Source organism: Choloepus didactylus, chromosome 15 (genome assembly GCF_015220235.1).
Source record: "Choloepus didactylus isolate mChoDid1 chromosome 15, mChoDid1.pri, whole genome shotgun sequence".
Classification (NCBI taxonomy): Eukaryota; Metazoa; Chordata; class Mammalia; order Pilosa; family Megalonychidae; genus Choloepus; species Choloepus didactylus.
The window spans coordinates 65,682,878-65,706,739 of NC_051321.1; the positions used below are offsets into that span (position 1 = coordinate 65,682,878).

Genomic DNA, 23,862 nt, shown 5'->3' on the forward strand with positions numbered 1-23,862 from the left:
TAACTACTTATTAAATCATACTTTGAAATTTATTACGTTTCTGTAAATATGTTATATTTCACAATAAGGAAATAACTGAAATTGTGAAACTGTAACCCATAATATTCTTTGAAATTTGATATCTACTGGTTAAATCATACTTTAAATGTTATCACTTTCTGTATATATGGTATTTCACAAAAAAAATAAAAAAGAAAGAAAGCAGAAAAGAGCCCTTGGAAAAGTCTCCAGTGGTGGCTCACCACCAACCCAGACAATCAGAATCCTCTGCTTTACCACTACAAGCTGACTTTTTCTAAAGGTTTTGTTGATGGGGGTAAGTTTCTTGGGATTTCTTTATCCGTTTGTGGAATTTCACTTCAGTGGGAAAATGAGAGACCAGAAAACCTAATTTTGTGATCATTTTGGCCGATGACATGGGCTGGGATGAGCTGGGAGCGAAATGGGCCGAAACAAAGGGCACTACCAGCCCTGATAAGATGGCTGTGGAAAGAATGAGGTTTGTGGATGTCCACACAGCTACCACCACCTACTCACCCTCCCGGGCCTCCCTGCTCACCGGCTGGCTTGGCCTTTGCAATGGAGTCCCACACAATTTTGCAGTCACCCCTGTGGGTGGCCTCCCACTCAACAAGACCACTTTGGGCAAGATGCTGCTGCAGGTTGGTTACATCACTGGCATGATGGGCAAATGGCGTCTTATCACCCCACCTTTCGTGGTTTTCATTATTTTGGAATCCTATACAGTCATTATATGCGCTGCACTGATAGCCCAGGCTACAACCATCCTCCTTGTCCAGCATGTCCACTGGGGAATGGACCATCAAGAAACCTCAAGAGGGACAATTACACTGACCTAGTCCTTCCTCTGTGTGAGAGCCTTATGATCGTGGAGCAGCTGGTGAACCTGAGCAGCCTTGCACAGAAGTTTGCTGTTAAAGCTATCCAGTTCATCCAGCACACAAGGGAGAAGCCCAGCCAAGCAGACCACCTGGGAAGCAGAGCATCGGATCCCAGCTCTGGCTTAGTATCCCAGCAGAGTCCCCATCAAAATCACCAGCATTGCCTTGTTAAGTATGCTGGACATCTTCTCCACCGTGGTGGCCCTGGCCCAGGCCAGCCTGCCCCTTAGCTGGCACTTCAGTGGTCTGGACACCTCTGAAGTGCTCTTTGGTGGGTTGCAGAGTGGGCATAGAGTGCTGTTTCATCCCAACAGCTGGGTGGCTGGAGAGTATGGTGCCCTGCAGACCATCTGCCTGGAGCATCCCAAGGTGTTCTGTGTCACTGGTGGAGCCAGAGTCTGTGATAGGAGCATTGGACCTGCGCAGTATCATGAATTCCCCCTTTTAATCTAGAAGATGATGTTGCAGAGGGAGTGCCTCTAGAAGGATAGGTAGCACTGAATTCCAGACCATATTTCCCAAGGTCAGAAAGGTTCTTGCAGATGTCCTTCAAGATATTTCTGATGACAACATCTCCAGAGCAGATTACACTCAGGATCCTTCAGTAACTCCCTGCTCTGGTCCCTGCTGAATTGCCTGCTGCTGCCAAACTGTGTAACTGACTGTTTTTTTCACAAGGAGGAATATCGGGGAGTTAGTTGGGGCCAGTTCACTTCCAGACTTCAGTTTTGCCTTCTTTATGGTCATGTATCCCACTGCTTTGCATACCCCCTGCTGCCTCTGCCCCTTCCCCATACCATCTGTGCCCTGACTCAACTTGAGAAGACAGCTAATTTAAGCTGGCTCTGGAGCAGCCTGGCATCATGGAAAGTGCACAAGCTTTGGTGTCTGAAACAGGGTCAAATCTCAGCTTTTGAACCTGGGCAATTATTTAACCTCTCAGAATATTAGTTTCCTAACACTTACCTTGCAAGCTGATTTTGAGGGTTAGATATGGCAATAAATGAACATGCCTGGAACATTGTCTGATGTGAAGGCAGGTGCTCAAGACATGCTGGTTTCCTTTTTAGGGCCCCGGTAGCACTGGCTGTCTTAGCACAGGTTCATTCCAGTAGGTCTCTAGAGCAGCGCAGCTCCTTCTTTAATGTTCACACAAATCACCTGGGCATTTTGTGGAACTGCAGATTCCGACTCAGTAGGTCTGGGGTGGTTCCAAGATCCCGCGTTTCTAGAAGCTTCTAGGGGATACCCTGAGTAACAAGGACCTAGTCTAGACAAACATCTCTTTCCAGGTCTCAGAGAAGAGGCTGCTGGTAAGTCCATGGCCCTGTCCCCACCCTCTGCCTTTTTTTTTTTCTTAAAGGTCTAATGACTGTATTTTTAAGATTTTAGGAGTTCTTCCTGCCTCTGAACCCTCAAAGATATAAAACGAAATAAAAATAATTTCAAAATTAAAAAAACAAACAGACCAAACAAAACTGACCCTCACACCTCCCTTCAGCCTCCCTGGGTGCTGGGCTCTCCCACAGCCTGTCTCTGCATGCTGTACCCTGTGCTCAGTGCTCTGTGGGCTCCTGGCCCCCGTGCTTGCCATTAGTAGAGCCTCCACTGCCAGGCTACACTTACGTGTCTGCCGCTCCTTGAAGGCAGAGACTGTATTCCTGGTGCGTGGCACAGGGCGGGGCCCATGGTCAGTGCCTGAGTGACTGGATTCTCCCTGCCCATCGGACAGGGTTTCACACGTGATCTCTGCAGCCTGCTGTACTTCTGTAGGCCCCTCATCTACCTGCCCTGGGCAGAGTTTGCTGCACCAAGGTCTTGGTGCCTCTCTTGTCCTGCGGGCCAGCCTGGAGTGGGTGTAGCTTCTGTGGGCCTGCGTGGAAATGAACCCCAGAGAGCCTTATTATCCCACCCCAGCTCACAGGGATTTCTCCTTGCTCAAAGCTCAGAAAACTTATCTGCTGTGCCCATTTGGGCCTTTGGTTGTATTGGTATTTAACATTTTGTGAGATCCTGCCTTGTCTTCCAAACTAGATTGTAAGCTTCTCGGATCTGGGCCTTTGATGGCCCTTGTGGCTGGCCGCCAGGGTTCGTGCCTTCCTTTCATAGGGTAGAGTTGTCCCCAGTGAAGGGCCACTTTCCCAGGGTCTGCACTGCTCAGTCTTTACAGCTGGGAAGGGCCAGATAACTAGTTCTAGTCAATGAAAATTGAACAAAACTGATGTCTCTTATTTCTGGATGGGCAGTGAAGAAGCAGGGGTGCCGCTTTTGTTCTTTCCTCACCCACTTGCCGAGGACCCGACTCCCTGCTCCTGCTATGAGGCACATAACTGGACATGTCAGCTTCTTTGTACCTTAGTTTTCCCATCTGGAGAACAAGTTCAAGTTCAGTTTCCTGACTCCCCAAAGAAATCTCATGCTATTAAGCATGCAGTGTTTAATAATGGTTTAATTAGATTAATTTTTTTTTTTTTTTTTTTTGAAAGCCTTTTTTGACACTTAGGGAAAAGCAAATCATTCACAGTCAACTTTAACTTTTGGATACTTTCATTCTTACCTCCGCTGGCTAAGGGGTGAATGTTCAAGAAAGTTTGTTGGTCAGCTTCAGCCTTTTTTTCCTTTACTCATTGGTCATCTTCCTTCCTTCATTGTGTTGTGCATTGAGCTCTTTTAGTGTTCTCATGAATCTCACGTGCATTACTGCTGAAGAACGCCAGCACAACATTATTTTAAAAATTTTTTAAACTTTTTATTTTGAATTAATTTCAAACTTACAGGACAGTTACAAAAAAAATATAAACCCCATATAGAAAACTCCAAAATACTCCACATCCTCCAGAGACCCAGATCCACCAATTTTAACATTGTCATCTTTGCTCTATCATTCTATCATCTATCATCTGTTTCTCCATGTATCTCTCCATCTTTCTTTCTCTTTCTTTCTTTCTTTCTTTCTTTCTTTCTGCTGAACATTTGAGAGCAGGTTGCACACATCATGTCCTTGAACACATAAAACTTCCACGTGCGTTTCTTAAGAACAAGAATATTCATTTATGTAACCACCTTAAGTGCAGTTATCAAGTTCAAGAAATTTAACATTGATTAAAGCTTACATTCTATATTCTGATTTCTTCGTATGTCCCAATAATGTCCTTTTAAGCCTTGTCTCCATTCTTAGATTCCATCCAGTATCAGGTATAGCATTTAGTTGTCATTATCTCTTTAGTTTTTTTTTTTTTTTTAAATTGTGGAAACATACATACAACATAAATCTTCCCCTCCCAGCCCCTCCCAAGCATCCCATTCAGTGGGATTAATCACATTCTCCATGTTGCAGCACCCTCACCACCCAAAACTTTTATTGAGGGCAGCAAAACTGAGACCCAAGGAGTCACTGAAAGCTGTAGTTTAATTTCCAGATCACTTAGAAACATTCTGTGCATTGAAGAAAACTCAGGTTCAAAATCTTCTCTGCCACTTATTAGCTGGTGACCTTGAGCTTGTCTCTCTGAGCTCCATTGTCTTAAGGGGTACCAGTGAGGATACAATAGCTACTTTGAGGTTGTTTTGAAAATAAGGTATCTGAGAGCACTCAGCCTGTGCCTGGTTCAGTCAATGTCAGGAAAACAGCAAACATGACAATTTCCAGCATGGAGAGGGAAGAAGAAAATGTGCCTCTGTCTTCTAGATGTGTCCCTAGCAGCCCATCTCCATCAGGTCTAGCCTAAATCTTGCCAGTCTGGGCATACATTCATGTTCAAGATCTCTGTCTGTCTGTCTTGTCCTTCCTGCTATATTTCAGACTCCTTGGTGTGGTCAAGAAACACAGCCCTTTTGCTATGCCCGAGCCCATGGTGCCAGTGCCACATAAAGAACCTTGAACTGGGATTTTGATGCCTGAGTTTTGGAACCAACCCTGCTGCTAAGTTGCAGGCCAGTCACCTCACTTCTGAGACCTGTGGTTCTTCTGCTGCAGACAGCTTACCGTTCAGTTTCGCTCTTGACTGAGGTTGCCCAAGGCCTGGCTTGACCCTGGCCCCTGCTGGGTCAGCTTCTCAGAGTCTTGTGCCAGGACACTCCAGAAAAGAACAGGGAAAGGCACAGGTTGAAGTTGCTTAAGACATTTTCCACACCAGGGAAGTTGTACCTTTCCCCCAGTCCTGCCCAGACATCTTGATTCTCTAGTACCCATTTCTCCTTCACAATATACCAGCAGTCCACAGCTGTTTGAGCACGCACACAGCGCTGGGCCTCCCTTGCTCACACAACCATTTGTTAGACATGCAGTGAGCATTTACTGTGTGAAGAGCTCTGCACTGGTAGGTACACAGGGGCAAAAGACTCAAGCTCTGACCTCAGGGAGCTTGCAGCCTCAGGGTCAGATGGATGAATAAACAATACAGAGTCATAGGGAGCCATAGAAGGATATCTGACCAAGAATCATGTGTGCATGTGTTCATTCAGGGAAGGCTTCCTAGAGGAAATGATACGTATGCAAACAATGAATAGATGTTAGCTTGGGGACAAACATGTTTTAAGCATAGGGTGAAGGTGTGTGTCCCGTAGCATGATCCACATGGGGACCTGCCAGCATCCCAGCCAGAGCTTGGAATAGGAGGTGGGCAGTGGCATGAAGGACCCGAAGAGGGGCTTTCTTGTGACAGGTCTTGATGACTATACTAAGGGGTTGTGAATTTGAGCCTGAGTAAAGTGCATGTAGGTGTATGTGATTACATTTATAATCCTGTTTACATGATACATGGTAGATATCTCTCAGCCTGTGTGTGCATTATCTCCTTTGAGAATGTCCTCTGTCACGGCAGCACCTTTGAGGGGTTGCATAAGCTAATGCCATTGGTGCTCATTAAATGCGGCCTGTCATCTGAGGGAGGCTGTAGAAAGAGCCCAAGGAGGCATACAGGATCCCAGGATCTAGTCTTCTGTCACTCTTCAGCTGAGTGACCAGCTTTCCATTCAGTCCTCTTAGGGCCTTGGTTGCTTATCGGCCGGAGAGCACTCTGCCTGCTCTTGCCATCAGGCTCAAATGAGATACTATCTGTGACACATTTTGAAAAGCATAAAGTACAAACACCAAATACTGACTGGTTTTACCAAGAGCCATTGTTGTACACTTTGACTGGATTGTATAGTGTGTGAATAAAACAGTTACAAAGAAAAAACAAAACAGAAAACTCAGAAAACAAATACATTTCACCAAAAGGGGAAATAAAAGCTCTATGAACTGATTCTGGAAGTGGAGCTCCCTCTGTGGACCTCACAAACTCACACTGAAGTTGACAGCTTCACCTCGGTGGAAAGAAGCCCTTGTCCTACATTAGTAGGATGTTCCCAAAGTGGGGTTCTGCTGGGCTGTCTCTACTCAGCACTCCCACAGGTACCTGGGTTGTTAGTGTCATGAAACCTACTTTTCTGTGGAGCAACACCTGTTCAGCACTTGCATGTGTTCCACTTGGAGGACTAAGGGAGCATGTGGGGAGCTCACATACAGCCGATTGCAAATTGAGTGGAGCAGACTAGTCCTGAAGCATCAGGCCAATCCGTGCAGAATTAGGATCTGATTTGTTGGGTGTCACAGAGATTCTCAGAAACAAAAATATTGTGTAAAGCAGTGATTTCCAATGTTTTGAGAAGTTGAAAATTTTATCACTTGTGTGATTTGCCATTACCCCCTCCACCTTTCATTCATTGAAGTGTACCTTTCCATGTACTTGGGGATATAAAATTAATATATTTTTTAAAATGAGTTACATAAAAATTTTTTAAAAATCCATAGAACTGTATACAAAGAATGACTCCAAATGTAAAGTGTGGAATATCATTAATAGCATGATTATAACAATATTGTTTCATCAATTCTAACAAAAGTACACTAATGCAAAATGTTAATAACAGGGAAAACGGTGTGTGTGTGATGGGGCAAATATGGGAACTCTGTATTTTCTGCATGATTTTCTGTAAACCTATGTACCGGTTTGCAACAGTTATGGACCCCAGAAGAGCCGTGATCTTTTAATCCAGTCTTGTTGGGTGGAGCCTTTTGATTGTTTCCATGGAGACGTGACTCACTCAACTGTGGATGAGACCTTTGATTAAATTATTTCCACAGAGATGTGATCCCGCCTATTCAGGGTGGTCTTAATTAGATCACTGGAGTCCTTTAAGAGAGCTCACAGAAACAAAGAGCTCAGAGAAGCTGTGAGAGACATTTTGGAGAGAAGCTAAGATAATGTAATCTAGACTTTGCCCCCGGGAGAAGCTAAGAGCTGCCACAGACCCAGACACTTGGCAATGCAGACAGGAAGATGCTTGGAGATGCTAAGCTAAGAGATGAATCCCAAAGTTTGCCCTGGAGAAGATAAGAGAGTACCCCCAGATGCTTAGAGAGGAACGTCCTGGGATAAAGAAGCATGGATGCAGAAGAGCTAAGAAAGAGGAGCTAAGACATGCCCAGAGACATTTTGGAGAACACCGTTTTGAAAATGCAATCCAGGAGCAAAGGACCAGCAGACACCAGCCACGTGCCTTCCCAGCTGACAGAGGTGTTCCGGATGCCATTGGCCTTTCCTCAGTGAAGGTATCCTCTTGTTGATGTCTTAGTTTGGACACTTTTATAGCCTTAGAACTATAAATTTGTAACCTAATAAATCCCCTTTATAAAAGCCAATCCATTTCTGTTATTTCACATGACGGCAGCTCTAGCAAACCGGAACAACTTACAACTGCTCTGGTAAAATAAAAAGTGAATTAAACATGATAATAAGATTTGTTATCTTTGGTGAGGATTATGGCTGGGGTGGTTTGTGTGTAAGTACATGTAAGTGTGAATGTTTATATATTTTTAAAGTATAACTTTTTTTTTGGTACCTTTTATTTTAGTGTATTACAAAGGTAATTAATGTATTACAAAAGTATGCCTAGCTCTAGAATAGGAATATTCTACATTATCAGACACTGATTTTACATTGTTCAGGGAGTTCATAGTTGTGGTATCATACAGTATCTCTCCTTCTGTGTCTGCCTTATTTCAGTCAAAATTATGTCTTCAGGGTTCATCCATGTTGCCATATGTTTCAGGATCTTGTTCCTTCTTACTGCTCCATAGTATTCCATTGTATGTATATACTACATTTTCTTTATCCACTCATCTGTTAAAGGACACTTGGATTGTTTCCATCTCTTGGAAATTGTGAACAGTGCCACTATGAACATTGGTGTGCAAACATCTGTTCATGTCACTGCTTTCAGATCTTCTGGGTATATACCAAGAAGTGAAATTGCTGGATCATAGGGTAACTTGATATCTAGTTTTCTGAGGAACCACCAAACTGTTTTCCACAGTGGCTGTACCATTATACCATCCCACCAACAATGAATAAGAGTTCCAATTTCTCCACATCCTCTCCAGCATTTGTTGTTTTCTGTTTGTTTAATTGCAGTCATTCTTATTGGTGTGAGATGATATATCATTGTGGTCTTGATTTGCATTTCCCTAATAGCTAGTGAAGATGAACATTTTTTTCATGTGTTTTTTAGCCATTTGTATTTCCTCTTCAGAGAACTGTCTTTTCATATCTTTTGCCCATTTTATAATTGGGCTGTTTGTACTATTGTTGCGTTGTAGGATTTCTTTATATATGCAAGATATCAGTCTCTTATCAGATACATGGTTTCCAAATATTTTCTCCCATTGCATTGGCTTTCACTCGCTCACCATTGAGTACTATGTTGGCTGTAGGTTTTTCATATATGCCCTTTATAATACTGAGGAAGTTTCCTTCAATTCCTACCCTTTGAAGTGTTTTTATCAAAAAAGGAAGTTGAATTTTGTCGAATGCTTTTTCAGCATCTATTGAGATGATCACTTGATTTTTCCCTTTTGATTTGTTAATGTGTTGTATTGCATGGATTGATTTTCTTATGTTGAACCACCCTTGCATGCCAGGAATGAACCCCACTTGGTCATGGTGTATGATTTTTTTAATGTGTCTTTGGATTCGATTTGCAAGTATTTTGTTGAAAATTTTTGCATTTACATTCATTAGGCAGATTGGCCTGTAGTTTTCCTTTTAGTATCTTTATCTGGTTTTGGTATTAGAATGAAGTTGGCGTCATAAAATGAGTTAGGTAGTGTTCCATTTTCTTCGATTTTTTGAGAGTTTGAGTAGGAGTTGTGTCAATTCTTTTTGGAAAGTTTGGTAAAATTCCCCTGTGAAGACATCTGGCCCTGGGCTTTTATTTGTAGGAAGTGGGTTCATTTGCATTTGTTCTATTTGGAGTTCATTGGACATCTCTTATTTGCATATTTATGTCTTTTATAAGGGTTAGGAAGTTTTTCCCCAAAAATGTCTCAAATACTCTTACTCTAGCCCTTTACTCTTCTCTTCACCTTCTGAAACACCAATGATTCTTATATATTGTGCGCTTCATGTTGTCTATCATTTCTCTGAGATCCGTTTCAAATTTTTCAATTTTTTTTTCACCATTTGTTTGTGTTTTCACATTTTATCACCCTGCCCTCGAGCTCACTCATTCTTTCCTCTGTCTCTTCTAATCTGCTGTTACGTGTCTCAAGAACATTTTAAATTGGATCAACAATGTCTTTTATTTCCGTAAGATCCTGTATTTATTTACTCTTGAAAATTCTTCTTTAGGCTCTTCTAGGGTCTTCTTGATGTCTGTATTAGTTAGGGTTCTCTTGGGAAACAGAATCAATGAGAGATGTCTCTGATTATCAAATTGTAAAAGTGACTCATGCAACTGTGGGTATGCACGAGTCCAAATTCTGCAGAGCTGTCAACAAACTGTCAACTCCAAGGAAGACGTCCGATGAACTCCTCGGGAAACGAACCGACAACTTCGACGAACTCCTCAGGAAACGAACCGGCAACTTCGATGAACTCCTCAGGAAATGAACTGGGATCTTCGACGAACGTGCTCGATGAACTCCTCAGGAAACGAACCAGCAACTTCGACGAGCTCCCCAGGAAATGCTTCACTGGGCAGCCGAAGAAGAAGCTTATAAGCCTTCAACTGATCGCCCGGACCAAATCCAGCCAATTGCATTCTCTCATTGTGGCAGGCACACCCCTTGATGAGTCATCAGTCAGCTGCAGTCAGTTGACTGATGATCCAACAAACCAGCCCGTTGGTTTATTAACCAGCCTCAAATATCCTCACAGCAATCGTCAGGCCAGTGCCCACTTGACCAGACAGCTGGGTCACCTAGCCAAGTTGACACATGAACCCAACCATCACAATGTCCTTTATATCCTTAGCCATGACATTGATGTTTGTGTGTATGTCTTTGATTAATTGCTCCAAGTTCTGTGTCTCCTCTGGCTTTTCAATTTGGACATTTGGGTTGTCCATATCTTCTGGTTTCTTCATATGCTTTATAATTTTCTGTTATTTTTGGCCTTTTGGAATTAGCTTATCTTGATATGGTTCTTTAAGGATATGCAGGATTATTTGAACATTTGTAATTTGGCAGAGCTACAGCTTGGTGGAGTGTACTTTCCCTGTCCTACCAGCAGATGGTGCTCTTGAGCCACCTCTTACCTTCAAGCTAGTTCTCCCCCAACTTCATCTATGCAGTGAGTGGGGGTCCAAATCATGTAGAAATCCAGTCAGTGCAACAATTTCCCATGTGCACTGGGGGCTGCCAGTCCTGTGGGTGGGGGGCATACCCTGTGCAGTTTGGCAGGTAATCTGCTCCAAGACACAGTGGTCCTGGCTGTTCCTGGGGGTGTGGGTGCAGTACTCTGAGGCTGCATAGCTACACGTCTCACCTTCCAGCTCAAACGCCCACCCCACAGTCCTGTTGTCGTGAGCCCGTGAGTCCCTGGGATGGGGGTGGGCTCCTGAAACTTCCATGTGGCACCCTTGCCTCTAAGCTGTGCACACTGCAGGCCTCCATGGAGGAAGAGTGGATGCTATCACAAGTCCACCGAATCCCGAATTCTCTCAAGGGAGCTCTTGGCCACGGGGCTGTGAAGGTTTGTCTCCCCAGCCAACTGCTAATATGGCTGCATGGGGCATGGGAAGTGGCCCCCTTCCACTCTCATCTGTCCACTCCGTCTGCCAGTCCCTGGCGTGGGGGATCTTAGCCGCAGGTCTGTGAAGGGTTATCACCCCAGCCAAGTGCTGAGGAGGGTGCACAGGGCATGGAAAGCTGCTCCCCTCCGCGCTTGTCAGCCGGCTCCAACTGCTCATTCCCTGGTGGCTTTCTGGGCCGAACATTCACTCATCTTAAATGTAGTCTCTCAGCTTCTCCAGCTACGTACTCACTGTGGGTTTAGAAGACCCTGCCCAGCCGGTGGGACCCTGGAGCTGCTGTTCTAGAGCGCTTTCTGTCTTTTATCTAGTGTTTTTCATGGAGGAGAATTTTGCTCTGTCTCTTCTAATCTGCCATCTTTCTGGAATTCTCAATGTAATTGACTTTTTTAAAAAAATTTACTCCTATGTGTTGGAGGAAAAAAAAATGCAAAATTATCCTGTTCTTGTTGATGCAAGGCATCTCTCCATTGTACTATACCATTTCTTTAGCAGTCAATTTAGGATTGGGAGGTCCCTTCTGAAATTCTTTTTAAACCAAAACAGCTCCTGACCCCACCAAGTCTAAACCCATCCATTTTTTTTTTTATTTTAAAATCAGTTTTACTGAGATATATTCATATATTATACAGTCATCTGTGGTATACAGTCAGCTGTTCACAGTTCCATCATATAGTTGTGCATTCATTAAAGCCAATCAATTTTTTGAACATTTTGCTTATCAGAAAGAATAAAAATGAGGATAAAAAATAAAAGTAGAAAAGAACACCCAAGTCACCCCCCTCCCATCTCACCCTATTTTTCATTTAGTTTTTTTTTCATTTGCTTTCCTTTCCATGTTCTCCTTTTTTTTATTATTATTATTAAATTCAGTTTTATTGAAATACATTCACACACCATGCAATCATCCATGGTATACAATCCACCGTCCACAGTATGATAACATAGTTATGCGTTCATCACCACAATCTATCTCTGAACACTTTCCTTACATCAGAAAGAACCAGAACAAGAATAAAAAATAAAAGTGAAAAAAGAACACCCAAATCATCCCCCCATCCCACCCCATTTGTCCCTTAGATTTTATCCCCATTTTTCTACTCATCCATACACTAGATAAAGGGGGTGTGATCCACAAGGTCTTCACAATCACGCTGTCACCCCTTGTAATCTACATTATTATATAATTGTCTTCAGGAGTCCAGACTGCTGGATTGAGTTTGGTAGTTTCAGGTATTTACTTCTAGCTATTCCAATACATTAAAAACCTAAGAGGTGTTATCTATATAGTGCATAAGAATGTCCACCAGAGTGACCTCTTGACTCCATTTGGAATCTCTCAGCCACTGAAACTATTTCGTCTCATTTTGCATCCCCCTTTTGGTCAAGAAGATACTCTCAGTCCCACGATGCCAGGTCCACATTCATCCCCGGGAGTCATATCCTGCATTGCCAGGGAGATTTACACCCCTGGGAGTTGGGTCCCCCGTAGGGGGGAGGGCAGCGAGTTCACCTGTTGAGATGGCTCAGTTAGAGAGAGAGAGGGCCACATCTGAGCAACAAAGAGGTACTCAGGGGGAGACTCTTAGGCACAATTACATGCATTAAACCCATCCATTTTGACTGTATTCATTTGATGGAAGGTAGGAGGCAGAGTCTGGCAACACAAATTTTTCCATGGCTGGTTCTTCTGACATAATTGCAATTACTTATAAATTTTATTTTTAAAATGAAATCTTTGGTTTCTTTTAAGTTTAGTTAAGTATAATTTACGTGCAGAAAAACTCACCCTTTTTAGGTATACAGTGCCAAGCTTTAACAAATGTAAACGGTTGTGTAAACACCACCACCATTAAGATGTAATATTTCCTTCACCCCAGAAAGTTCCCTAGTGACCCTTTGTAGTCAACCCCTCCTTCTACCTCCACCCCTTGGTAACCACTGATCTGATTTCTATTCTTATGGTTTTGCCTTTTCTGGAATGGCACTTTAAATGGAATTATACAGTATGTAGCCTTTTGTGTCTGCCTTCTTTCACTGAGGATGATGCTTTTGAGATTCATTAATGTTGTATCACTAGTCCATTCCATTTCGTTGCTGAGGAATATTCTACTGTGCAGATGTATCACAATATGTTTATCCACTCACCCAGTTGGTGGACATTTGGGGTGTTTATAGATTTTAGTGATTATGAATAAAGCTGCAGTAAACCTACAGGTCTTGGTATGGACATATGTTTCCATTTCACTTGGGTAATACCTTGGAGGATTGTAGCAAATGTTTAACTTTGAAAATAACTATCAAACTATTTTGCAAAGTGTGAGTGCTCTATTTGCGTTCTTACCAGCAATGTATGAGAATTTTACTTCAGCACTTGATGCAGGTCATCAGTTTTTATTTTAATTTTTTTGGCTGTTCTAATAAGTGTGCAGTAGTATTTCACTGTGGTTTTAATTTGTATTTCCCTAATGACTAGTGACTTGAGCATCTTTTCATGTGCTTATTTGCTATTTGTGTATCTTCTTTGGTGAAGTGTCTGTTAAAATCTTTTGCCCATTTAAAAAAAGTTTTTTTATTTAATTGTAAGAGTTCTTCATATTATTATGGATACAAATTCTTTGTTACATGTATTTTGCAAATATTTTCTCCCAGTCCATGGCTTATCTTTTCTTTTGTCTTTTTAAACCACCATCTGTGAAGAGCAGAAGTTTTTAATCTCAATGAAGTCCAATTTGTCATTTTTTTTAATGGTTTGTGCTTTTGTTGTGTCTTACCTAAGATATCTTCACCCAACCAAGATCACAAAGATTTTTGTTCTGTGTTTTCTTTTTAAAACGTGCATTTTTTAAAAAGGATGCATTTCCCATTAATTTTTATATATGGTGTGAGTTATAGTTTGAGGTTCACTTTTTTGCTTATGGATATCCAATTATTCAAGCATCATTTGTTCAAAATACTGACCTTGATTCATTGAATTACCTGGTAATTTCAACAAAGGTGTTGAAAATCAGTTGACCTTATACGCATGGATCTATTTCTGGACTCTATTCTGTTCCATTAATCTATATATCTATTATTTTTGCCAATACCACACTTTCTTGATTACTGTAGCTATATAGTAAATCCTAAAGTTGGGTATTGTGAGTCTTCCAACTTTTTTTTTTTCCTTTTGGCTATTCTAGGTTCTTTGCTTTTCCATACAAACTTTAGAGACTGCTTGTTGATTTCTACTAACATTGAGATTGTGTTAAATCTATAGATAATTTGGAGAGAATTCACATCTTAATATTGAGTCTTCCTGTCTGTGAACACAGTAAATCTCTCTATTAAATGTCTTTGTTTTTGACTGTGTTGCCAATGTAAATTTTGACCTTTAACCTCTGGAGTCTTTGAAAACCTTCTGTGAAACCAAATTCCAAGCAATGCAGGTGCATTTAGGAAGCAGAGAAAATGGAAGTCACCGAAGACCCATTTAGATTCTCGAGAGGCATGGGGGTACTGAGGATCAAAAAGGAAGAAATCCCTTGGAGAGAATTAGAAGATCCGTATCATCTGAGGGGGAGAAATATTTTGAAAGGCAACAAAAGATCACCCTGGTTTAATTCTTATGAGCATCAGCAGACACCTGTTTATTGTAGTGACTTGGGTTTTTGAGGTGTTTTTTTTTCCTTTTTTTTTTGATGGGTGGGTTTGGAGATCAGAGGGTAGAAGTATTTTCATGCCTTCTCCTGTCTGCATCCTGCCTGGAGTTGATCAAGGCCTTTCCTTTAGGAGTTGCTCAAGAGCCACACGGGGCCTGCTCTGACCTGGGTGCCAGGTGGGGCACCGTGAGTGGGCCTGGGTTTCCTTGGACACAGACTGAGCAGAAATTCCTGCACTGGACAACAGAGCTGTACATTTTCTCTTATGTCTCCAGGACAGAGGCAAGGAGCCTGGTCCCTAATCCCTGCTAACTGACCTAACAGGGAAGATGCTAATTCCAGCCAGGCCTCAGCCAGGTCACGCCCGACCCAGCTGCACTGCAGCCCTCCACCCAAGGGGCCTGCAAGGCCTCCTTTCACCCAGCCTGTTTGGGTTTTTCAGGAGCCTCCAAGGCCATGGCCAGGTCAGGCATTTAAGAAGAGGGAAAGGAGATTTCAGAACATAGCCAGGGCTCAGGGCTCAGTAAGTGTCCGTGGTCAAGAGCACCGGCTCTGGAGCCTTAACTGCTAGCCTTCAAATCCCGTCACTGCCACTAACCGTGAGACCATGGGCAATTTGCTTAACTTCTCTGTGCTTCTGCTTCACTATCTGATAAATGGAGATACTACCAATATCATAGGCTTGTGAGAAGTAAATGAAATAACACCTGTAAAGCACTTAGAAGAGTGTCCAGAATTCAGTGAGCTGTCAATAAATGTTAGCAGTTCATTGTTATGGACTTCCTAGGGCTGTGCTCCTGGTGAACTACCTGAGTCTGATGGCTCGGACTGTCCTGGAGGCCTCATTCTTTCACTCTGCCATGTGTCCTGGGGTCATCTTCATTTCATGTGCTGAAAAATCACAGTGTTAAATCCAGAAAAAAACCTCCCTTCTTTATTAGGACCATACTAGTGTGGCCCAGCTTTGTTGTTGTTGTTGTTGTTGTTGTTGTTTTTCAGATTCAACCAGACATTGTTGGCCTCGTGAGTCCACAAGGCCTGGATGCCAGTCCTCAGTCCTCCCTTACTGGCCAGTCCCTAATGAGCCTGGACTTCAGCCGCAGTTTGTGGAGTGGGTGTTTCCATGCTGTGATGTACTCTTCTTTTGCCATTGAAGCACTGAATGAGTTTCTTAGGCCAGTAATTCCTGCCCTCTTCCTATTCTTTAATTTATAAATCACTGTTTTTTTTCTAAAGATTTGCAAAGGTCCTATACCGGTTTGTATATATTATGTCCCCCAGAAAAAGCCATGTTCTTTGATGCAATCTTGTAGGGGCAGACATATTAGTGGGGATTAGGTTGTTTCCATGGAAATGTGCCCCACCCAACTGTGGGTGATAACTCTGATTGGATAATTTCCATGGAGGTGTGGCCCCGCCCATTCAGCATGGGCCTTAATTAGTTTCCTAGAGCATTATATAAACTCAGACAGAAGGAGCGAGCTTGCTACAGCCAAAAGGGACACTTGGAAGAAAGCACAGAAGCTGCAGATGAGAGATAGTTTGAAGACGGCCGTTGAAAGCAGACTCTTGCTCCAGAGAAGCTAAGAAAGGACAAACACCCCAAGAGCAACTGAGAGTGACATTTGGAAGAGAAGCTGTAGCCTAGAGAGGAACATCTTGGGAGAAAGCCATTTTGAAACCAGAACTTGGAGCAGACTCCAACCACGTGCCTTCCCAGCTAACAGAGGTTTCCTGGACACCATTGGCCATCCTCCAGTGAAGGTACCCGATTGTTGATGACTTACCTTGGACACTTTATGGCTGTAAGACTGTAACTGTGTAACCAAATAAACCCCCTTTTATAAAAGCAATCCATCTCTGGTGTTTTGCATTCTGGCAGCATTAGCAAACTAGTACAGGTCCGTATTTTAAATTTAAGAGTAATAAAAATTATTTTTTGAAAAAAATTGAAAATTGTGTGATTTCCTCTCACTCCGCCATCTAACAGAGGCACTTTCAGCTTCTCTGGGGGCTGTGAACCAGACTTCAGGGAGCCCAGCTCCAGACCTGCCTTGCTTTCTGTTGTGTGTGAGCCCTGCATGGAAACCCAAAACTAGTAAGGGTCCAGGCGTAGCAGGAAAAGCTACAGGTGTTCCTTTCACAATTGTTCTTTCATCCCTTTTCCAGATTTTGATTCCTGTTTGAGTACAGGTTGAAAATTTACATGGAAGGGGCAGTTATTCTGTTGTTTTTACAGCCTTTGCCAGAATCCTTTGCTCTTAAAATTTCCATCATTCAACTCTCCACAACCCTAAGAAATGGAATAAAGATATGGTGATACCTTTAAATGGTAATTGTGTTACTGGTAGAAAACCCAGTCCCAGGTAGTCAGGCCCGCCTGATCCCGCATCAAACAGAGAAACAAGTCTCTTTCTTTGGTGAGAAGGTGAGTTTATTGAAGATGCATCAACAAGGAACTGGAGGAAAGAAAAACCTTTCAAGCCCAGTTCAAAGTGAGAAGAATTGTTTGGGCTTTTATAACCCCAAACAGGCAAAGAAATGGCCAGAAGCCAGAAGAAAGCAGAAAGGAAAAAACATAGAAAAGGGAAAGCTGTTCTGTCAGCCTCTCCTTGTTATCTTGAAGTCCTGAAGTTCTCCCCTCATTCAGGTTTGTTTTTCAAAAAGCCAGTTATCAGATCATGTGGTGGTTTCCTCCTGTGGGCAATGCTGGGAAAGTTCCTGGGAGCAGAGAGCAAGTTTTTTTGTTGTTGAGATTAGAACAACAGCAAGTTGTTTAACAAGGGCTTTTCATGGTCAGAATATCTCAAGGCTGCTTGAATGAAGTGATCTTAATAAACAGTTTTTTTCCTCATATTGGCTATTGAAGATTATACTAAGCATTTTCCTGCTAAAGAATTATATTGAGTATTTTCTGCTTATCCAGCTATCAACTGTGGGTCACATAAAATAGCCAATGCATTGGAAAGTGATAGCATTTGGTCACGGTACATTTTAGACAGCTCAAGGCTGTGTTTCATTTTGTTTTTAAACTGAACTTAATGTCTAGCCCTATCGTTGCCCATAGTTGTATTTGCAGGTTGAAAGCCCAATTAATAAAAATAACTTCATTTTTTTTAAGTGCTCTAACTAAATCAAAGCTCTTAATAGGTCAGTAGTTACCTGATTTGCCTTGGGCATGAAGTTCAGAAAGTCGGAGATACCCTTCTCAGAAGGAAGTCTGGTTCTCAAACTTAGAGCACTTCCCAAAGACAATGCTTTCTATTTCCATTTTACTCTTGCATTTAGAGTAAGTGGATTAGGACAGTAGTTCCCAAAGTGGGTCATGTATATCATTGGTGGTAGTATACAAGTTGATTTAAATATACATTAAAACACTTAAATTTTTAAAAAATGTATTAAAGATATACCTTCTCTTATAGCAAATGGTACTGGTTTTCCATTTAAAGTATGGATATTATATTACTTTAATCATAAAATTCATTTAAAGATAAACTTTACATATGCATATAGGCCTCAGATCCAAAAAGTGATATAAGTAGTTGAAGTTTAGGAAACATTGGGCTATGGATTCTAGGACACTAAATTTTTAACTCTCCTAAACTATAAGGAAATCCCTAGTGGATTTTGTGTCACGGAAATTTCCTTGGAGTTGAATAGTGTGAGAAATACTTGTTGTGTACATATATATATGTATACATACACATATGTATATATATGTGTGTGTGTGTATATATCCCAGAGCTCTTATCAGAATACTTCTCATTTATTTGTATTCAGACTTTTGTGTGCTTTTGTCAGGCCTCTTGGCATATGGGAGTTGTGGGAGGGCCATGGCAACAGTGACACCATTATTGACTTAGGTAGCCAGCTCAGATTTTTCAGGGTAAAGCATAGCAAATGAGAAGCCTGGGATGTAGGTCTCCACACAAATTCAAACACAACTCTTGCAAAAGGGTTGAGAGGAACAGAAGAGCCTCAACATTCTAGGCGGTTTGAATGCTCCGTGAGTAAACTTAATCATTGTGGGTTTTAACTCCCTTTCTAATAGAATTGTCCTCCAAAATTGCAGCCAGGCAAAAGGCCATTAAACTTTTAAATCATTTAGCTATGACAGATTTGTGCTTTTAATATTCATCTTTATTAATTTTATCCTTAATGCATATATGAGGTATACTGGGTCAGGGACAGATTAGTTATTCTTTCTGTACTTTGAATATGTCACCCCACTGCCTTCTGGCTACCATTGTTTCTGATGAGAGGTCAGCTGTTACGCTTCTCGGTGTTCACTTGTACATGACAAGTTGTTTTTCTCTTGTTTCTTTCAAGATTTTCTCTTTGTCTTTCAGCACTTTTACCATGATGTGTCTGTGTGTGTATCTCTCCTTTATCATACTTAGAGGATTTTTTTGAGCATCTTGGATGCATAGATTAATGTTTTCAGCAAATTTGGGAAGATTTTAGCCATTATTTCTTAGAATATTTTTTCTGCTCCTTTCTCTTTTTCTCTCCTTTTGGTGCCCCCACTGGTGTGCTTAAAGGAGTCCCACATTTCTTTGAGGCTCTGTATATTTTTCTTCTTTCTATATTCTCTCTGTTCTTTGGGCTGCTTAATCTCAGTCTATCTTCAGGTTCACTGATTCTGTCCTCTGCCAGTTCATATGTATTGTTGGGGTCCTCTAATGAATATTTCATTTCAATTATTTCAACTCCAGAAATTCCATTATTTCTCTATTGATAGTCTCTATTTGATGAGACATTTTGTCTTCATACCTTCCTTTACTTCTTTTAGCATGGTTTCCTTTAGTTCTTTGAACATGTGTAAAATAGCAGCTTTGAAGTCTTTATTAATCTGACATCTGGCTGCTCTCACAGGCAGTTTCTGTTGCCTGCTTTTTTTCCTGTGCATAGGTCACATGTTCCTGTTTCTTTGCACATCTTGTGATTTTTTTTTTTAACTATAGACATTGTTGGTAATATACTTTATCAATTCTGGATACTGATTTCTCTCTCCACTCTCCTAGACTTGCTTTTGTGACTTGGCTAGGTACTTTTACTGAAGTCTGTGCTTCCCCTGCAGTACAAAGCCTTGGGTGTCATGCCCTGGGATGACAGGGGTTTTAGCAGTGCTCTCTGTCTCTTTTCCTGATCTCTCTGTTAAGAAGTCAGTTTCATTTTGCATTACACCCTGCCAATTCGGCTCTATTGTTTGACCGTGCCCTGGGACAGATTTGCTCAGCAGTCGGATCTAACTAAATTTGGGCACAGATAGGTTTTGAGCCTAGTCTTTGTTTGAAGTTCTGGTCCCAGGAGGCCCCTTCGTAGCTATTTCTTTTCCCGATTCTCTGTGGAGAACTAGCTGGCCCAAGGTTTAGCATGTGTCTTTCTTTCTTTCTCTCTCTTTTTTTTTATTGGTCTGTGTGTGACTTCTTCTTTTTTAATTAAAGTAGTTATAGGTTTACAGAAAAGTCATAAAATACAGAGTTCCTTTATATCACCCTATTAATAACACCTTGCATTAGTGTGGTATGTTTGTTACAATTCATGAAAGAACATTTTCATAATTGTACTATTAACTGTAGTTCTTCATTTACAATAGGATTCACTGTATTATACAGTCCTGTTTTTTTTTAAAAAAATTATTCTAGTAACATGTATTCAACCTAAACTTTCCCCTTTTATCCCCATTCAAATATATAATTCAGTGCTGTTAATTATACTTACAATGATGTGCTATCATCAGCACCATCCATTATCAAAACATTTTCATCTCCCCAAACAGAAACTCTGTACCATTCAAGCATTAACTCTCCATTTCCTTCCCCATCCCAGCCCCTGGTAACCTGTATTCCAGATTCTGACTATGTAATTATTCTAATTATTTCATATCATTGAGATCATAGAGTATTTGTGTCTTTGTCTCTGGCTTATTTCACTCAAAATTATGTCTTCAAGATTCATGCATGTTGTTGCTGCATGCATCAGAACTCCATTCCTCTTTATGGCTGAATAATATTCTGTTGTATGTATATACCACATTTCATTTATCCATTCATTGGTTGATATACACTTGAGTTGCTTCCATTTTTGATAATCATGAATAAAGCTGCTGTGAGCATAAGTGTGTAAAGATCTGTTCAAGTCTCTGCTTTCCATTCTTTTAGGCATATACCTAGAAGTATGACTGCCAGGTCATGTGGTAATTCTATACTGAACTTTCTGAGGAACAGCCAAAATTTCTTCCACAGTTGCTGCACCATTTTACATTCCCTTCATCAATGAATGAGTGTTCCTATCTTTCCACATCCTTGTAATTTCCTGTTTTTAAAATAGTAGCCATTCTAGTGGGTGTGAAATGGTATCTTATTTTGGTTTTAATATGCATTTCCCTAATAGCTAATGATGTTGAGCATCTTATGTGCCTTTTGGTCATTTTTATATCCTCTTTGGAGAAATGTCTTTTCAAGTCTTTCACTACTTGTGCCAGTTTGAATGTATTATTTCCCTCCAAATGCCATTATCTTTGATGTAATCTTGTGTGGGCAGACCTATTGGTGTTAGATTGTAATTCTTTGAGTGTTTCCATGGAGATGTGCCCCACCCAACTGTGGGTGATGACTCTGATTGGATAATTTACATGGAGGTGTTGCCCCGCCCATTCAGGGTGGGTCTGAATTAAATTACTGGAGCACTATATAAGATCAGACAGAAGGAACAAGCTGCTACAGCCAAGAGGGACACTTTGAAGAACACACTGGAACTGAGAGGAGCTTCAGAGACATTCTGGCGACGGCCTTTGAAAGCAGACTTTTGCTCTGAAGAAGCTAAGAGAGAACAAACGCCCCAAGAGCAACTGAGAGTGACATTTTGGAGAGAAGCTGAAGCCTAGAGAGGAACATCCTGGGAGAAAGCCATTTTGAAACCAGAACTTGGAACAGACGCCAGCCACGTGCCTTCCCAGCTGACAGAGGTTTTCTGGATGCCATTGGCCATCTTCCAGTGAAGGTACCCGATTGCTGATGTGTTACCTTGGACACTTCATGGCCTTAAGACTGTAATTGTATAATCAAATAAACCCCCTTTTATGAAAGCCAATCCAACTCTGGTGTTTTGCATTCTGGCAGGATTAGCAAACTAGAACACTCCTTTTTAAATTGGGTTGTCTTTTTACTTATTGTTGAATTGTAAGATTTCTTCGTATATTCTGGACATTAAACCCTTATTGGATTTGTGGTTCCCACATATTTTCACCCATTGAGTAGGTTATCTTTTCAATTTCATGATAAAGTCTTTTGATGCCAAAAGCTTTTAATTTTGATGAGGTCTCATTTATCTAGTTTTTCTTTTGTTGCTTGTGCTTTGGGTGTAAAGTCTAAGAAATCATTGTTTAACACAAGGACCTGAAGATGCCCCCTTTTATGGTTAGGTTCATGTGTCAGCTTGGCCAGGTGATGATACCCAGGTTTCTGGTCAAGCAAGCATTGGCCTAACTGCTATTGCAAGGACATTTGTGGCTGGTTAATAAACCAGAAGGCTGGTTTATTAAATCATCAGTCAATTGGCTGCAGCTGTGACTGATTACATCAACGAAGGGCATGTCTTCCACAGTGAGAGAATGCAATCAACTGGATTTAATCCAATCAGTTGAAGACTTTCAAGCAAGACAGATAGAGGAGCGTCACTTCTTCTTCGGCTAACCAGCAAAGCATTTCCTGAGGAATTCATTGAGGTTACCAGTTCGTTTCCTGAGGAGTTCATCGAACACGTTCATCGAAGTTGCCAGTTCGCTGCCTGAGGAGTTCATCGAACATCTTCATTGGAGTTGCCAGTTTGCTGCCTGCCCTACAGAATTTGGACTTGTGCATCTCCACAGCTGTGTGAGACACTATTATAAATCTTATATTTATAGATATCTCTTGTTGATTCTGTTTCCCTAGAGAACCCTAACTAATATACCCCCCTGTGTTTTAGGAGTTTTATAGTTTATAAGACCTGGTTCTTTATATTTTAGTTAATTTGTATATATATGTGAAATAGGGGGATGCCCCTTCATTCTTTTGCATATGGATATCCAGTTTTCCCAGCACCATTTGTTGAAGAGACTGTTCTGTCCCAATTGAGTGGACTTGGAAGCCTTGTAAAAAATCAATTGGCCATAGATGTAAGGGTCTATTTCTGAACTCTCAATTCAATTCTGTTGGTCTATATGTCCATCCTTGTGCCAGTACCATGCTGTTTTGACCTCTCTTACTTTGTAATAAGCTTTAAAGTCAGGAAGTGTGAGTCCTCCAACTTCATTCTTTCTCGTGATGGTTTTGGCTATTCAGAGCCTTTTACCTTTCCAAATCAATTTGAAGATTGGCTTTTCCATTTTTGCAAAGATGGCTATTGGAATTTTGACTGGGATTGCATTGAATCTGTAAATCATCTTTGGTAGAATTGACATCTTAACAATATTTAGTTTTCCAATCCAAAGCATGTTTCTCTTAATTAAGAGCAGCTCTTGTTTTTCAGGAGCCGTTCTATTAGGCTTGAATTTCCCCCCACACTGTTACTTCCTTTAGTGAGGTATTCGGAGCTTTTTTTTCCTTATGGACTAACTTTCCAAACTGAGTCACTACTTTGGACACTGGACAGGATGGTAGCCTTTGGTCTTCTCAGCTTGCCTCCCCCAGTGTGGAACGTCTGCTCTGTGAGCGAGCTTCAGTGAGTGTGGTTGGGGCCTCAATATTCTCAGCCTGCTGTGCTGTGGTAGAACATCCATCCTATAATTAGGGGTTGGGTGGAGGGAGGGAGCCCTCAATCTCTTGGCCACACTCACAAAGTAAATTTAGCCTCTTCAATTTGGAGTTGGAGGGGATGGGAAATGCTGGTGGCTTGCCCTTTCTGGTGAGATACAATAAGCCTTGACTGGAAGCTGAGAGAGAGGGAGCCTGTCTTCTCGGCCATACTTGCCTGGAGGGAAGCTTATGTTAAACTGAGGTAGGGGGGTTAGGGAAGGAGTGGGTTGTGGCTCAACTGACACATACTTTAACTCTTCTTATCACATTTTAGTAGATTTTCTTGAATAAATGTGTCTTCACTTGGTGTGTGCCCTTAGGATAATTTTCAGATACTTTAAATGGCTGTTTTGTATAGTTTTCACCAGCTTTGTTTCTTTCATTGGGGTTTGAGTCTGTGCAGCTCCTCATACTGTTATCCTTGAAATGGAACCAGATTATTTGTAGTGTTTCTAGGACTTACAA

The 23,862-nt window shown here is 41.5% G+C and overlaps 1 protein-coding gene across 10 annotated transcripts in view; it reads left to right on the forward strand.

Annotated features, from left to right (window-relative positions):
• The window catches only part of STOX1 (storkhead box 1), a 92,874-nt gene that overhangs the window by 42,518 nt on the left and 26,494 nt on the right, over positions 1–23,862 (forward strand). The window lies entirely within an intron of this gene.